At 40.8% G+C, this 17,099-nt stretch overlaps 1 non-coding gene across 1 annotated transcript; it reads left to right on the plus strand.

Moving 5' to 3' along the window:
• The first annotated feature begins 2,188 nt into the window (after nt 1-2,188).
• On the plus strand, nt 2,189-2,295 carry LOC148576333 (small nucleolar RNA R71). Its single transcript, XR_015903077.1, has one exon. It is a non-coding gene; the product is annotated as a small nucleolar RNA R71 (small nucleolar RNA).
• Nucleotides 2,296-17,099: the final 14,804 nt, after the last annotated feature.

Raw genomic sequence — 17,099 nt, forward strand, 5'->3', positions numbered from 1 at the left:
TGGGTTGCCTCCCATGAAGCGCTTCTTTAGCGTCACTAGCTTGACGTTTTGACTTTGTCAGGGTGGTTGGTAATGCTTCAAATCTTTCCCCCTCACAGTAAATCTATCTCCATTGGCTTCATCAAGGATCTCCACATGTTCTAAGGAGAGAATCCTGTGGATGGTGAAAACTTTAGGTAGCTGAGATGGGATGGTGGGGAGATGAGGTGGGATAACTGGGAAATAAGGTGAGATCACTTTATCCCCTGGAGAGAAGTCCTCTGTAGGGATCTTCTTGTTCCTCCACCTCCTTGGTGCCTTCTTCTTTGTTCCTTTTGATGTTGCCCTGCTCTTTGTGACTTCTTTTTCCAAGGAAATTTTGTTGCTGGTCTCATATGACTCTGGTGGTTTAGGTTCCTCCTGGTTTTCCTTATGCTGTGACAACTGCTGACTGTCTTGTTCATCAACCAAAGGGATTTCCAGGTGTACAGCTTGTGCTTCAATGCTTGTTTCTTCCACCAGTGCTTTGTCGTGCTCTCCCCTTGGTTCCTTGCTTTCCTGATCTGCCTCTTGTGAGGGTTTGAAGACATTGAATGCGAGTTGTTCGTCATGTATCCTCAGTATTAGCTCTCATCGCTCCACATCTATGAGCGCTCTAGCTGTAGCTAGGAATAGTCTTCCCAATATGATTGGGTGAAGGTGACTCTCTTCCATTTCCAATATGACAAAGTCTGTGGGAAAGAAGTAGTTCCCAACCTTTACCAACACGTTTTCAACCACTCTTACTGCTTGTTTTTGAGTTTTGTCAACCAGCCTGATGACTACGTCTGTGGGCATTAGCTCATTGATCTGCAGCTTCTTCATAAGGGATAAAGGCATTAAGTTGATGCTTGCTCCCAGGTCACAGAGTCCTTTGTCAAACATTGTTTCTCCTATGGCACAGGGGATGTGAAAACTCCCTGGGTCCTTCCTTTTTGTAGGCAACTCTGGTTGAATGAGAGCACTGCACTCCTTATTCATCACTATTGTTTGCCCTCCTTTGAGTGAGCTTTTCCTGGTCAGCAGCTCTTTCATATATTTAATGTACGAGGGCATTTGTTGGAGAGCCTTGATGAATAGTATGTTTACATGGAGAGATGCAAACATATCAAGGAACTTTGAGTATATTCTCTTTTCCACACCACCCTTGAGTCTTTGGGGAAAATGTGCATAGAGTTTCAGCATCTCCTTCTGTGTAATTTTGGTTTCTTGGTGACCCTCTTCCTGCTTCTCTGCTGAAGTATCTCCGGAGTGTTCGAAGGGTTTGTTCAGCTCTTCCTCAGTCCCCTTATCACTTATAGTGATCATCTTGCAGTCTTCCCATCTTACTTTCTTTGCTTCACATCTCGGGTTTTTCTCTATGTCGCTTGGGAAGCTGTCAGTAGGTTTGGGAATCTTCTCAGAGAGGTATCCCACTTGAAATTCTAGCCTCTTAATGGTGTCTCCTTGGTTTTTGATATTAGCTCGCACCTCCTCCTTGAACACCTTGTTCTCTTGGAGTTCCTTACATATGCCTTTAAGTAGGGTCTAAATCCTTGAGAGTCTATCTTCAGATGATGGTGAGTTGGAGTTGGAGGGATGAGAATGGCCATTTTGGTTTTGATATGGATGTTAAGAAGTGTTGTTAGGTGGGTGCTGATATGATCTCTGTGTGGAATGTTGGTGAGCTGCATTGTTGTTGGGGTTGTGACGTCTCTGATCTTGGCCTTGATCTTGTTGATTTCCCCACCCAAAGTTTAGGTGGTTCCTCCAACCAGGATTGTAAGTTTTGGAGTATGGATCATCGGTCTACCTAGGTGAGTTTCCAATGTAGTTGGCTTGTTCTTGCTCACCCTCTGCTTCTGCATTCACTCCTTCTTGGGTTGCTGATGAGGTGGTGATTGCTGCTACTTGGTTCCTCTCCATCTTCTTGGTAAGGTCAGCCAACTGCTTGGTAATCAGCTTATTCTGGGCCAGCAATGCATCCACGTTATTTAGCTCCATTACTCCTCTAGTGTTTCCTCTTTCAGAAGCATAGAAGTAGTCATTCTCAGCTACAGTCTCAATGACATCTATGGCCTCTTCAATGGTCTTCTTCTTGTTCAGAGATCCCCCAGATGAGTGGTCTACTGCCTTCTTTGATTCATAAGAAAGACCTTCATAGAAAATGTGTAACTGCACCCATTCATTGAACATATCTGGCGGGCACCTTCTTGTCAAGTCCTTAAACCTCTCCCATGCTTCATAGAGAGTTTCACCATCTTGTTGCCTGAAGGTTTGTACCTCAGCTCTTAACCTGTTGATTCTTTGAGGAGGATAGAATCTCACCAAGAATTTGTTTGCCACATCTTCTTAGGTTGTTAAACTCTCCTTTGGAAAGGATTCCAGCCATTTAGATGCTTTGTCCTTGAGTGAGAAGGGAAACAGAAGCAGTCTATAGGTGTCAAGATGAACACCATTAGACTTCACAGTATCACATATCCTCAGGAATGTGGTTAGATGTTGATTGGGGTCTTCTTGGACACTTCCTCAGAATGAACAGTTGTTCTGAACCAGGGTGATGAGCTGTGGCTTTAGTTCAAAGTTATTGGCATGTATGGTTGGCTTTTGGATGCTACTTCCACAGTTTCCTGGGTTTAGATTGATATAAGAGCCTAGAACTCTTTTTTCTTATCTAGCATGATGCACTGGACCTTCTATGCCATGGTTGTGAGCCTCTTCTTCATGATGGTTCTCCATATTCTCATCCATGTCTAGTTCAAAATACTCCTCCTCTTCCTCAGCACCGACAACTCTCTTTCCTCTTGCTTCCCTCCTTAGTCTAAGGAAGGTCCTCTCAGGTTCAGAATCAAAGGAAGTTGAAGTCCCGCTTCTTCTACCTGTCATACAACTAACAAGGCCAAAGCAAAAGGGAGATAGAGAATAGTCTTGTTAAAAATGTTGTTAGTGTGAGTGATGCAATATATCAAACAGTTAGTGGGTTAGTGAACTGAATTGTAACAAATACGAGAACACCACAAACGGGTAGGGGTAAAGGGAAGAAAATAACTAAAACTGAAAGTAAATTACTCAAACAGAATTTAAATCAAACAAAAGAAAAATGCTCAATCTAGTTATCCACCAATTTAATCATTGTTGATACAAAATCAATCCCCGGCAACGGCGCCATAAACTTGATGCACGAAAACTTGTCTCTTAACAATTTTCCCTCGGCAAGTATACCGAATTGTCGTCAAGTAAAAACTCACAATAGAGTGAGGTCGAATCCCACAGGGATTGATTGGTCAAGCAACTTTAATTGGAGAAATGTTCTAGTTGAGCTAAGCAGAATTTGATTGGAGAATTGCAGAAATTTAAATGGCAGAAAGTAAATGGCAGGAGATGTAATTGCTGGAAATAAAGGACTGAATGTAAATGACGGAAAGTAAATTGAAGAATCTTAAATGGGGAATGGGGAAGATGAACATAGAAGTAAATGGCAGAAAGTAAAGAGAATGGGTAAGATCAGAAATGGGGAGTTCATTGGGCTCAGGAGATGTTGTATTCTCCGGATCAAGTTCATTTTCATCTCTTCCTCAATCAATGCATTCATTGATCTCCTTGGCAATCTTAAGTGATTGAATTCCAATTCCTTGGTAATTCAATCTCTCAAATCTTGATCAATAGCCAATTCCTTGGTCTAATTGCTCATGAGAAGAGATGAAGTATGGTCACTGATTATACCACATGTATTCCCAAATCAAAATGTTGGTAGGATTATATGTCACTATATCCATCCAAACCCCAATTCGGTCCAACATGAGAAAGTATTTCTAGCATGATCTCTTCATTCCTCTTCCAAGGTTCCGAAGAGATCCAAGTATGAATAGCTTCTTTTCCAAGACAACTACCCAATTGGATGAAGATTGAAAGCTTTCTAGTAAAATCAAGAGAAAAGAAAGAAGAAGAATAATGAAAACTATCATTGATCCATCAAATTACAACAGAGCTCCCTAACCCAATGAAAGGGGTTTAGTTGTTCATAGCTCTGGGAATGGAAAACAAAGATGGAAAATACATTCTCAAAGTAAAACTAAAAGTGCAGAGAAAGTAAAATTATACAGAGAGTAGTTCTCCCAATGCCAAAAGCACCTTCTCTAGTTCAAAACTACTCCTATATATACTACTCTTCTGATCTTCTAGTTGGCTCTTCAAGTCTTTGGATTTGGGACTTTGGATCTTGAGTTGAAGCAGTTTGGAATCTTCAGTGGGCTCAGCTTTACTTGCAGAGAAAGTGTGAAGTAGGCATGGACTTTAGCTAGGACGTTAGTGGCATTAATGTTAAGTGAAAATGTGGGTTCAAGAACGTTAGTGACAATCACCTTTTTCACTAACATTCCTAGCCCAAGATGGTTCACGTTAACTTCAACGTTAGTGGCACTAACGTGACCACTAACGTTGCCTTTTGGTCCATCGCAAGCGTTATTGGCATTTACCTTTGCCAATAACGTTGCTCTTAGCCCCCCCCCCTTTTCTCACGTTAGAGTCCACGTTTGTATAACTAATGTGGCTCTTAACGTGGGCATGCCTTAGCCTCGAGAGCATTAGTGACACTTACCTTTGTCACTAACGTTCCAAATTCCCCTTCTCACGTTAGTGCCTCATGTTAATTATCTTAACATGGCTACTAACATGGTGGTGATTGCCATCTCCAACGTTAGTGACAAAGGTGAGTGTCACTGACATTGGCTCATCATTTTTTCCTCCACGTTAATGCAATTAACGTGGCTCATAGTGGCTTGGTCCAATGTTAGTGACAAAGGTGAGTGTCACTAACGTTGGCGATTTCTTGCTCCTCCCACGTTAGAGTTCACGTTAATGTAGTTAACGTGACTCTTAACGTGGCCAATTGGGCTTAGTCTAACGTTAGTGACAAAGGTGAGTGTCACTAACGTTGGCATTGTCTTCCCTTTCCACGTTAGAGTTCACGTTAACTGAGTTAACGTGACTCTTAATGTGGCTAATTGCCAATTTGGAGCGTTAGTGGTATTGACTTTTACCACTAACGCTGGAGCTCCATTTTCTCCACGTTAACCACCACGTTAATGTAGTTAACATGGCAATTAACGTAGGCCATGATGGTTTCGAAGGTGTTATTGGCAATCACTTTTCTGATTAACGTTGCAAGTTTATTCCCATTCCACGTTAGTGGTCACGTTAATTAGATTAACGTGGCTGCTAACGTGGCTCTTCCTTGCTTCCTTTGTCCTGAAATCAAGCAAATAAAGTGCATCAAAGCTCTAATCCAAGTTATGAGACATGCATTATCCAATTTTTCATTCAATTCATGCATAATTCTCATAAAATCACATGAAATTCACAATGTTTGCTTGAATCAAGATATAAGTGATTATCTACCCAAAGCTTGCTTATTAACTAAGAAAATGCATGAAACTACCCTAAAACAGTAAAGAAAAGGTCAGTAAAACTGGCCAAAATGCCCTGGCATCAAACTCTCTTTCTAGGAAGACCTTTCCTAGCAACTGGACGAACCCTCATTGACATCCAAAAAGGGGAGATAACCCTGAGAGTCAATGAGGATGAGTTCAAGTTGAATGCTATCAAAGCTATGCAGCATCCAGACACATCAAAAGACTGCATGAGCGCTGATATTATTGACTCCCTAGTGAAGGAGGTCAATATAACTGAGAGTCTTGAATCAGAGCTAGATGATATTTTTAAAGATGTTCAGCCTGATCTGGAGGAACCAGAGAAAACAGAAGAACCTCTGAAAACTCCTCAGGAAGAGGAGAAGCCTCCTAAATCCAAGCTCAAACCACTACCACCATCCCTGAAATATACATTTCTGGGAGAAGATGACACTTTTTCGGTAATCATAAGTGCTGCTTTAGAGCCACAGGAAGAAAAAACACTAATTCAGGTGCTCAGGACACACAAGACTGCTCTTGGGTGGTCCATAAGTGATCTTAAGGGTATTAGCCCAGCCAGATGCATGCACAAGATCCTATTGGAGGATGATGCTAAGCCAGTGATTCAACCACAGAGGCGGCTGAATCCAGCCATGAAGGAGGTGGTGCAGAAAGAGGTCACTAAGCTACTAGAGGCTGGAATTATTTATCCTATTTCTGATAGCGCTTGGGTGAGCCCTATCCACGTTGTCCCCAAGAAGGGAGGCATGACAGTGGTTCATAATGAAAAGAATGAACTGGTTCCTACAAGAACAGTTACAGGGTGGCGTATGTGTATTGACTACAGAAGGCTCAATACAGCCACCAGGAAGAATCATTTTCCTTTACCATTCACAGACCAGATGCTAGAGAGACTAGCAGGCCATGAATACTACTACTTTTTGGATGGATATTCAGGTTACAACTAAATTATAGTAGATCCTCAGGACCAAGAGAAAACAGCATTCACATGTCCATATGGAGTATTTGCCTACAGAAGAATGCCATTTGGTCTGTGCAATGCACCTGCAACCTTTCAGAGGTGCATGCTCTCTATCTTCTCTGATATGGTAGAGAAATTTTTGGAAGTCTTCATGGATGACTTCTCAGTATTTGGAGACTCATTCAGCTCCTGTCTTGACCATCTAGCACTTGTTCTGAAAAGGTGCCAAGAGACTAACCTGGTTTTAAACTGGAAGAAATGTCACTTTATGGTGACTGAAGGAATTGTCTTGGGCATAAAATTTCGAACAAGGGAATAGAGGTGGATCAAGCTAAGGTAGAGGTAATTGAAAAATTACTACCACCTGCCAATGTTAAGGCAATCAGAAGCTTTCTGGGGCATGCAGGATTCTATAGGAGGCTTATAAAGGATTTTTCAAAAATTGCAAAACCTCTGAGCAATCTGCTAGCTGCTGACATGCTATTTATCTTTGACACAGAGGGTCTACAGGCATTTGAGACTCTGAAAGCCAAGCTAGTCACAGCACCAGTCATTTCTGCACCAGACTAGACATTACCATTCGAACTAATGTGTGATGCCAGTGACCATGCCATTGGTGCAGTATTGGGACAGAGGCATAACAAGCTTCTGCATGTCATTTATTATGCTATCCATGTTTTAAATGATGCGCAGAAGAATTACACAACCACAGAAAAGGAGTTGCTTGCAGTGGTTTATGCCATTGACAAGTTCAGATCTTATTTAGTAGGATCAAAAGTGAATGTGTATACTGACCATGCTGCTCTAAAATATCTCCTCACAAAGCAGGATTCAAAACCGAGACTCATAAGATGGGTGTTGCTTCTGCAAGAGTTTGATATAGAGATAAGAAACAGAAAAGGGACAGAGAACCAAGTAGCAGATCACCTGTCCCGGATAGAACCAGTAGCAGGAGCGTCCCACCCTCCTACTGAGATCTCTGAAACCTTTTTGGATGAGCAACTCTTTGCCATTTAGAAAGTACCATGGTTTCTACTGGCCTACTCTCTATAAAGACTCCCGAGAGTTTGTACGTAACTGTGACAGTTACCAGAGAGCTGGTAATCTGCCTCACGGCTATGCAATGCCTCAGCAAGGGATCTTAGAGATTGAGTTGTTTGATGTATGGGGTATTGACTTCATGGGGCCTTTCCCACCATCATACTCAAACACTTATATTCTGGTGGCAATAGACTATGTATCTAAATGGGTAGAAGCAATTGCAACACCCACTAATGATACTAAGATAGTGATGAAGTTCCTCCAGAAGCATATCTTCAGCAGGTTCGGTGTCCTTATGGTATTGATCAGTGATGGAGGCACTCATTTCTGCAATAAACAGCTTGACTCTGCTCTGGTCCGATATGAAATTAACCACAAAGTGGTGACTTCATATCATCCACAGACAAATGGGCAGGCTGAAGTCTCAAATAGAGAATTTAAATGAATCCTGGAACAGACTGTAAGTACCCGTAGAAGGAATTGGGCAAGAAGTCTGGATGACGTTCTGTGGGCATATAGAACCGCATTCAAGACCCCTATAGGGACCTCTCCATACCAGCTTGTGTATGGAAAAGCCTGTCATCTGCTAGTGGAACTGGAACACAAGGCCTACTGGGCAACCAGGTTCCTAAACATTAATACTAAGGTAGCTGGAGAGAAAATATTACTCCAGTTGAATGAGCTGGAGGAGTTCAGACTCAATGCTTTCGAAAATGCTAAAATTTACAAGGAGAAAGCAAAAAAGTGGCATGACAGAAAGCTGTCATCTAGAGTCTTTGAGCCAGGACAGAAGGTTCTGGTGTTTAACTCTAGCCTCAGATTGTTCCCTGGGAAATTGAAATCCCGGTGGAAGGGACCATATGTGATTACAAGTGTGTCACCATATGGATATGTAGAGCTTCAGGATATTGACTCTGACAAAAAATTCATTGTTAATGGACAGAGAGTCAAACATTATCTTGAAGGCAATGTTGAGCAAGAGTTCTCAAAACTGAGACTAAATTAAAAGCTCAGTAAAAGTCCTGCTAAAGACAGTAAAGAAGCGCTTATTGGGAGGCAACCCAATCTTATTTATTCATGTTAATTAATTTCCCATTTCATTTTCCATTGTTATTTTATATTTTCTTTAGGTTGATGATCTTGTGGAATCACAAAAACAGCTGCAGAATTAAAGCGGAATCAAAAATAGCATCAAAAATAGCACACCCTGGAGGACAGGCTTACTGGCGTTTAAACGCCAGTAAGGATAGCAGAATGGGCGTTTAACGCCCATGCAGGCAGCATTCTGGGCATTCAGAAAAATGCCCAGTAAAGAAGGATTCCTAGCATTTAACGCCAGCCAGGGTATCTAGCTGGGCGTTAAACGCCCAAAGAGGCAGTCAAGTAGGCGTTAAACGCCAGAATGGATAGCATTCTTGGCGTTTAACGCCAGGATGACACAAGGGAGGTAATTTTGTTTCCAATTCGATTTTTTTCAATTTTTCATGTTTTAATTCATAAGTTTTTGCATCAAACATATTTTAAACATTCATCTTTCAATTTCTATTTCCAAAAAAATTAATAATCTTTCCAACCTTAAACGAGCAAACCTTTTAAGTTTGGTGTGGAAAAAAAGCTCTGTTTTTTTTTTCCATAACCAGTAATGGCACCTAAGGCCGGAGAAACCTCCATTAACGCCAAAAGGAGCAACAAAGGCAAGGAAGAGATATAGAGGAGCTCAAGCACTCCATAGGATCTTCAAGAGGAAGAACTAGCTGCCGTCACTAAGGTGGACCCGTTCTTTAATTTTCCTGTTCTTATTTTTCTATTTTTTGGTTTCTATGCTTTATGTTTTGTCTATGTTTTTGTCTTTATTACATGATCATTAGTGTCTAGTGTCTATGTCTTAAAGCTATGAATGATTCCATGAATCTAACACCTTTCTTAAATGAAAAATGTTTTCTGAAAAAGAAAAAGAAGTACATGAATTTCGAATTCTATCTTGAAATTAGTTTAATTATTTTGATGTGGTGGCAATACTTTTTGTTTTCTGAATGAATGCTTGAACAGTGCATATTTTTTATAGTGAAGTTTATGAATGTTAAAATTGTTGGCTCTTGAAAGAATAATAAAAAAGAGAAATGTTATTGATAATCTGAAAAATTATAAAATTGATTCTTGAAGTAAGAAAAAGCAGTGAAAAACACATAGCTTGCGGAAAAAAATGGCGAAAAAAAGAAAGAAAAAGAAAAAGCAAGCAGAAAAAGCCAATAGCCCTTTAAAGCAAAAGGCAAGGGTCAAAAGGATCCAAGGCTTTGAGCATTAATGGATAGGAGGGCCCAAAGGAATAAAATCCTGGCCTAAGTGGCTAAACCAAGCTGTCCCTAACCATGTGCTTGTGGCGTGAAGGTGTCAAGTGAAAAGCTTGAGACTGAGCAGTTAAAGTGGTGGTCCAAAGCAAAAAGAGTGTGTTCAAGAGCTCTGGGCACCTCTAACTGGGGAGTCTAGCAAAGCTGAGTCACAATCTGAAAAGGTTCACCCAGTTATGTGTCTGTGGCATTTATGTATCCGGTGGTAATACTGGAAAACAAAATACTTAGGGTCACGGCCAAGACTCATAAAATAGCTGTGTTCAAGAATCAACATACTGAACTAGGAGAATCAATAACACTATCTGAATTCTGAGTTCTTATGGATGCCAATCATCCTGAACTTCAAAGGATAAAGTGAGATGCCAAAACTGTTCAGAAGCAAAAAGCCACTAGTCCCGCTCATCTAACTAAAACTAATCTTCATTGATAATTTTGGAATTTATTGTATTTTCTCTTCTTTTTATCCTATTTTGTTTTTAGTTGCTTGGGGACAAGCAACAATTTAAGTTTGGTGTTGTGATGAGCGGATAATTTATACCCTTTTTGGCATTGTTTTTACATAGTTTTTAGTATGTTTTATTTACTTTTTATTATATTTTTATTAGTTTTTATGTAAAAATCATATTTCTGGACTTTACTATGAGTTTGTGTGTTTTTCTATAATTTCAGGTATTTTCTGACTGAAATTGAGGGACCTGAGCAAAAATCTGATTCAGAGGCTGAGAAAGGACTGCAGATGCTGTTGGATTCTGACCCTCCTACACTCGAAGTGGATTTTCTGGAGCTATAAAAGCCCAATTGGTGCACTCTCAATTGCGTTGGAACATAGACATCTTGTGCTTTCCAGCAATATATAATAGTCCATACTTTGTTTGAGATTTGATGGCCCAAACTGGCGTTAAACGCCAGCCAGAGAACCTTTTTCTGGTAGCTGTACTGGTATTTTTCATCCGAGACGAGAAATTCGACAGTTGATTAGCCGTGCAGAGACCGTACCTGGTATTTTTCATCTGACAGGATCATACAGCTTGCCATTGAAGGAAGCCATCCGTGTTTGGAGAAGAAGACAGTAGGAAAGCAGAGATTCAGATGATAGAGCATCTCCGGAACCTCAACCTGTTTCTCATTACTGAATCACAGGTACCATTTATCTCATGTTATTTACTTTTCATAAACAAAATCATTTTTATCGTTAATCTCCTTACTAAGATTTACAAGATAACCATAGCTTGCTTCAAGCCGACAATCTCCGTGGGATCGACTGATAAACCCCCTTTGTAGGGTTTATCTTGTGTTGAATTTAGAGCATTTTGATAATCTTTTCTCACATTTATTCAATGAAATAGCATGATTTCGTGATTGTCTCTGTATTTGTGCTTAGATGTAAAAATATGCTTCTTTAGACCTTTAATTTGATAGTTTTAATCTTCCTTTGATTCCACTAGATGCATTGATGTGTTTGCTAGTGATTTCAGGTTGAAAAGGGGCTAGGAAAGGATCGAAGGAGTGAAAGGAAAGCATAAAAAGTGGAGAAATCATGAAAAGCCAAAGATTTGCAAAATCCCATGGATGCGCGCGCACTGTGCACATCCGCGCGGATTGCAAAATACCCCAGGGGCGCGTACACGCGCTGTGCGCGTACGCGCCGAAGGCCGCACATGATTCCTTTAGTCAAACACGTGCCTAGCGATTTTGGAGGGTTTCTAGCCCATTTGGAGCTGAGTTTTTGGTGGGAAAAGGGCTAAAAAGACCAAGGAATGAAGGGGAAGGCATATCATAGATTCATACACACACATTAGGCTAGTTTAGTTTTAGTTTTAGAGAGAGAAGCTCTCACTTCTCTCTAGAATTAGGATTAGGATTAGGTTTAGTTCTTAGATCTAGGTTGTAATTCATGCTCTCTTCTTCTTTTTTTCTTCTTAATTCTTTGTTGTTACATTCATCATTCTTCTATTGTTGTTATTACTTCCTTCTACTTTTTTGTAGATCTACTTTTGTTCATTCTATTGTTAGATTCTATGCTTTTTATCAATTTACTATGCTTTTCTTTTGTGCCTCCCAAGTGTTTGATGAAATGCTTGGTTGGATTTTAGTATAGATTTTTATTCCTCTTGGCCTAGGTGGAGTAATTAGTGACGCTTGAGTTATCTAATTCCTTTGTGGATTGATAATTAGAAGTTGCTAATTGATTTGGATACCACTAAAGCTAGTCTTTCTGGCGAACCCTCAGCCGTGAGCCGCCGCTACTGATAGCGGCCATTGATAAACCCCTATTTTATGATTCATCTTGTGCTCAAATTGAGTGTTTTTATCAATTCTTCACCCACTTATTCATATGAATTGCATGGTTTTACTTTTCCTTCCTTATTATGTGATAAGTGCGAAAACATGTTTCCTATGCTTTAAAAATATTAATTTTAATTATCCTTTATTACTATTCGATGCCGTGATTTGTGTGTTAAGTATTTTCAGGTCTCATAGGGCAGGAATGGCTTAAAGGACAGAAAGAAAACATACAAAAATGGAAGGAAAGCAAAAAATGGAGTTTTGAAGAAAAAGCAGCGACGCGAACGCATGGATGACGCGAACGCGTGCCTAGCGCGAAATGGCACTAACGCAAACGCGTGACTGACGCGGACACGTGCCTTGAGCAGAACACAAATGACGCGTACGCGTGACCCATGCGAACGCGTGACCCACGCGAACGCGTGACAGACGCCACGTACAGGAATCTGTAGAAAACCTCCCAGCGATTTCTGGACCCTTTTTCGGCCCAAATCCAAGTCAGAAACACAGAATATAAGCCAGAGAATGGAGGAATCAAAGAGAGACGTTTTACAACATTCATAATTCACACTTTTAGGATTAGATGTAGCTTTTGAGAGAGAGAGGTTCTCTCTTCTCTCTTAGGATTAGGATTAGGATTAGGATTTCTCTTAATTTTAGGATTACTTCTCTTCAATCACAGGTTCAATGTTTCTTTAATTTATTTTCTACTTTTATTTATTCTATCACGTTAATTGTTATTTATCTTTTCAGTTTGGCTTATGAACCATTCATGTTAGGATTTTCTTAATTAATATAATTTGAGGTATTTCAGATTGATGATTGTCTTATTCTAATTATGATGCTTTTAATTTAATTTAAGATATTTTTCCCTTTTGACTTTGGTTAAGTAATTGCTAACACTTGAGTTATCAAACTCAGCTGCTGATTAAAATTGGAGTTGCTGATTGATTTGGATTATTCTAAAGCTAGTCTTTCCATAGGAATTGACTAGGACTTGAGGATTAGATTAATCAGTCCACTTGACTTTCCTTTGTTCAGTAAGGGTTAACTAAGTGGGATTAAAACCCAATTCTCATCACACCTGATAAGGATAACTAGGATAGAAATTCCAATTCTTATACCTTGCCAAGAGATTTTATTATTATTAATTTATTTTTTTTGTCATTTAAATTACTTGTTCCTTATTTCAAAAACTCAAAAATTCTACCTTTTCCATAACCAATAATAAATCATACTTCCCTGCAATTCCTTGAGAAGACAACCCGAGGTTTGAATATTTCGGTTATTTATTTTTATTGGGTTTGCTTAAGTGACAAACAAAACTTTTGTACGAAAGGATTATCTGTTGGCTTAGAAATTATACTTACAATGCGACTATATTTGTGAATTTCTTTATCGATAGAAAATCCAATCGTCAAAATGGCGCCGTTGCCGGGGAATTGCAACTGTGTGCCTTATTATTGGTTATTGTAAATATTTTCTTTTACCTGTTTATTTGCTTTTATTTTCATTTTTAATTTTTTTTAGTTACTATGAGTTCTCACCCCCGTTGCTTTGAGTTTGGTTCTAATATTGTTAAAAGGAATGGAAGCTATAATAGGAACATGCATCAAGGTCAAAACAATCAGAGATGGACGGAGCCACGAGGATCTAATCAACCCTTTAGGCAACAACACCTTCCAACGTACCATGGACGACGACCATTCAACAATGCATGTTGAGACAATAGTTATGGTGGACCCTTTCGTGACAACCAACCTCCACCAGTATACTATAGTCAAGAACCATTCCGAGGTGCATACCAAGATGATAGATATGGTGGACCCCTCGTAATCACCTACAAGTACCACCATACGCCTATGATCCACCTCCTCAACATAGCTTTGAACCACCATATTCACAAGCCCCCTACCACCATTCACCTCCCTATGACCCTAACCCATATCCACCCCAATTCCAATCCAATTACTCCCAAGAACCACCACGTCCCTATGCGTCATGTCCATATCCATCACCCCAAGAATCAAGGGAGCAACTCAAGGAAACAGTGGAAAAATTTCATGCAACCCTTTGCCAACTGGATCAAGCAATCAATCGATTACCTTCCCGACGTTCGGACACTCAAGGAACCCCCATGGCTTCATGTGGGCAATCTAATGAAGAACGCAGCATGAAGGAGATACTAGAAACTCCAGTGGACAGTAAGGAGCATGACTTTGTACTGGAACAAGTGGAGGAAGCCGAAATTATCGAAGAAGAAGAATTGGTTGAAGACTTAGGAGATGCTGAACCTCTATGGGAATCCAGAATTGTGGAGAATTCTATCAAGAAATTTGTAATTGATGCTAAAGAGGATAGTGCACAACCCCCAAAGCAGGTATCTTATGAAGAACTGGACGGAACAACTCAACAAGCGAGTTTCCTTGATAATGATAATCCCGAACCAAGTTTTCCTAGTAATGAACTTGCATCCGCAAGTGAATTCTTTGAGACAGAAGAATCTTCCCCAAGCAAATACGAAGATGATGCTGAGGTAGATTTTTCTCAACCTCCAACTTATGACTTGAGTAATGAGGAAGATATCGAAGACTTGGATCGAGACGTGGTTGAAATTGAAGAAGTTTGCAAAGAAGTGGAGGAACTCACAGAAGAATACAAAGGAGTAGAGCTTGCAAAACCACTAGAAACACCTTTTCCAAGGCCATTACCACCCAATACAAAATTCAAGTGGGTAAAATCCTTAGCCTTTATCTTTATTTTTCCACTTGAATATGGTTTGCTTGAAACAGATGGCCAGCTTAAAGCTCTTTGCGGCTTTAAGAGTAAAAGGAAAATGGTTCGTACTCAGAGCTGGTATGCAAGATTCAATAAGGTTCCACGCTTCAATTTGAAGTGTAAGGATGGGTATCAAGTTCGATTGAATGGGTCTAGGAAGATGTTTGGTCATCTTCGTGAGAATACAACTTCCAAACCACCCGGCTGGAAAAATGTAGATCGAGACAAAGGCGGATACAAGAGCAAGGTTTGGGATCCTGGAATCTATTCTAATATTCAGCACCCCGGGAGCCTGAAAACCTATTTGAATTTGCTCAAGGGCTTTACATGCCTAGTTTGGGACCCCGGAGGCTGTTGGCATTCCAAACAGTGGTGGAGATTTTTGGATGAATTCAAGCACAAGCCACCATAGCAGGAAGCTCATCAAATGTCCAACTTAAGGACTTTAACTAAAAGTGCTAGGTGGGAGACAACCCACCATGGTATGATCGTTCCTTTTTCAATTTTAATTTTATTTAATTTTGTTTGTTTTTAAGTTTTATTTTATTCTATTTTCATTGAACCTGGACTTATTCATAACATAAACATCAGCATTCCATTCTGCATATTGCATAAAAATGGTGGTTTTGCATTCTGCATTAAAAAAAATTTCACCCCATGCGAGCGCGCAGGCCACGCGTAGGCGTCGATTAGAAATCGGCGTAAAGATCCAACACCCATAAAGTTGGGCTGGAATCGTGTGGCTGGTGTGTGTTTAGCACAAACTGGCCCACGCATTTGCGTCCCTGACGCAAACGCGTCACTTGCACTACACATACCCCACGCAAAAGCGTGAGCGACGCGTACGCGTCGCATGGATTTTATGGACCCTATTGGGAACAGAGAGTTACACCAAAATGACGCTAGAACTGTGCGTTTAGCACAATTCTAAGCGACGCGTTCGCATGCTTCATGCGTACGCGTCACTTACATTTTACCTGACTCACGCGATCGCGTCACTGACGCATTCGCGTCATCTCCCTTTTTGCCCTAACCACGCGTTCGCGTGACCCACGCGTTCGCGTGACCCACGCGTTCGCGTGACCCACGCGTTCGCGTGACCCACGCGTTCGCGTGACCCACGCGTTCGCATGGATTCAAATACCCTAACCCCAACTCACGCGAAACCCTACCCCTTTCGCGTCCCCCAAACCCACCCCCAACCCCTTCTGCACTCTCTCCTCCTTACTCTCCAACCACCATATCATCACCACCTCCCTCACCGAGCCGCCCCACCATCGCCGACCACCCCTGCCGCGCCGCCCTCGCTGGAACCACTCCCCCCCCCCTCTCTTCTTCTTCCCTTCTTCTTCCCTCCATTCTTCCCCCTCCGCGACACCCCGCCCCATCGCCGAACCGCCATCACCGTCGCCGCCCTCAACCGCCGGCCACCACGCCCCCAACCCTCACCACCTCACCTATTCTTATCCTTCCCTCCCCCCATAACCCCCTTCAACCCACACCCACCATACAGCCACCACTGCCCCCACCGAACCGCCACCACCACCACACTCACACCATCTCACTGATCCATACATTTGTTCCTCTACACACCAGGTTCTGCCGAACACCGATTCCTCTATCAGTTAGTAAGTTAGTTACTTATTTTTCGATTTTTTTTCAAAATTAGGATAGTTAGAGATGCATGATTGTAGTGGATTTTAGGTGGTTAGGTAGCTAGGATGTGATTAGTGGATTTAGGCTTGATAATTGTGCCATTCTTACTACCTGTTTTTATCTGATTCGCAATTCTGAATTTGCTATGATGATGATGTTGTTCATATGTTGTTCTTTCATGTTTGATGTTGCTGTTACACTGTTCTTTAATGTTCTTGCTAATTGTTAATCTTTTCAGCACTATTTAATGTCATATGAACTGATTTTCTTGCTGTTTATTACCCAGGAACATCCAATTTTAGCCGTAATGCTGCCCAAATTTTTCAGCAAATTATTTCATTCAACTACCATTCATGAATTGGTTTTGGCAATTTCAAGTTTTGCACTATTTGGTTTCAAGCTAGCCAATTCATGGATGAATGGGCGGGCTTGCATTCTCACTCTTTCTGGTTCCCGGATTACTAAATTGCATTATTGATGATTTCTTTTTCCTTTTGTAATTTTATAAATTATCATCAATAAACTGCAATCTGTGCTTGAATATGAGTTGATTGTTCTTCAAGTTTGTGAATTTATTGTTATCTAGGAAACCCATTATCA

The sequence above is a fragment of the Arachis ipaensis genome, chromosome B1, assembly GCF_059453495.1.
Source record: "Arachis ipaensis isolate K30076 ecotype BB chromosome B1, ASM5945349v1, whole genome shotgun sequence".
In the NCBI taxonomy this organism is placed as follows: Eukaryota; Viridiplantae; Streptophyta; class Magnoliopsida; order Fabales; family Fabaceae; genus Arachis; species Arachis ipaensis.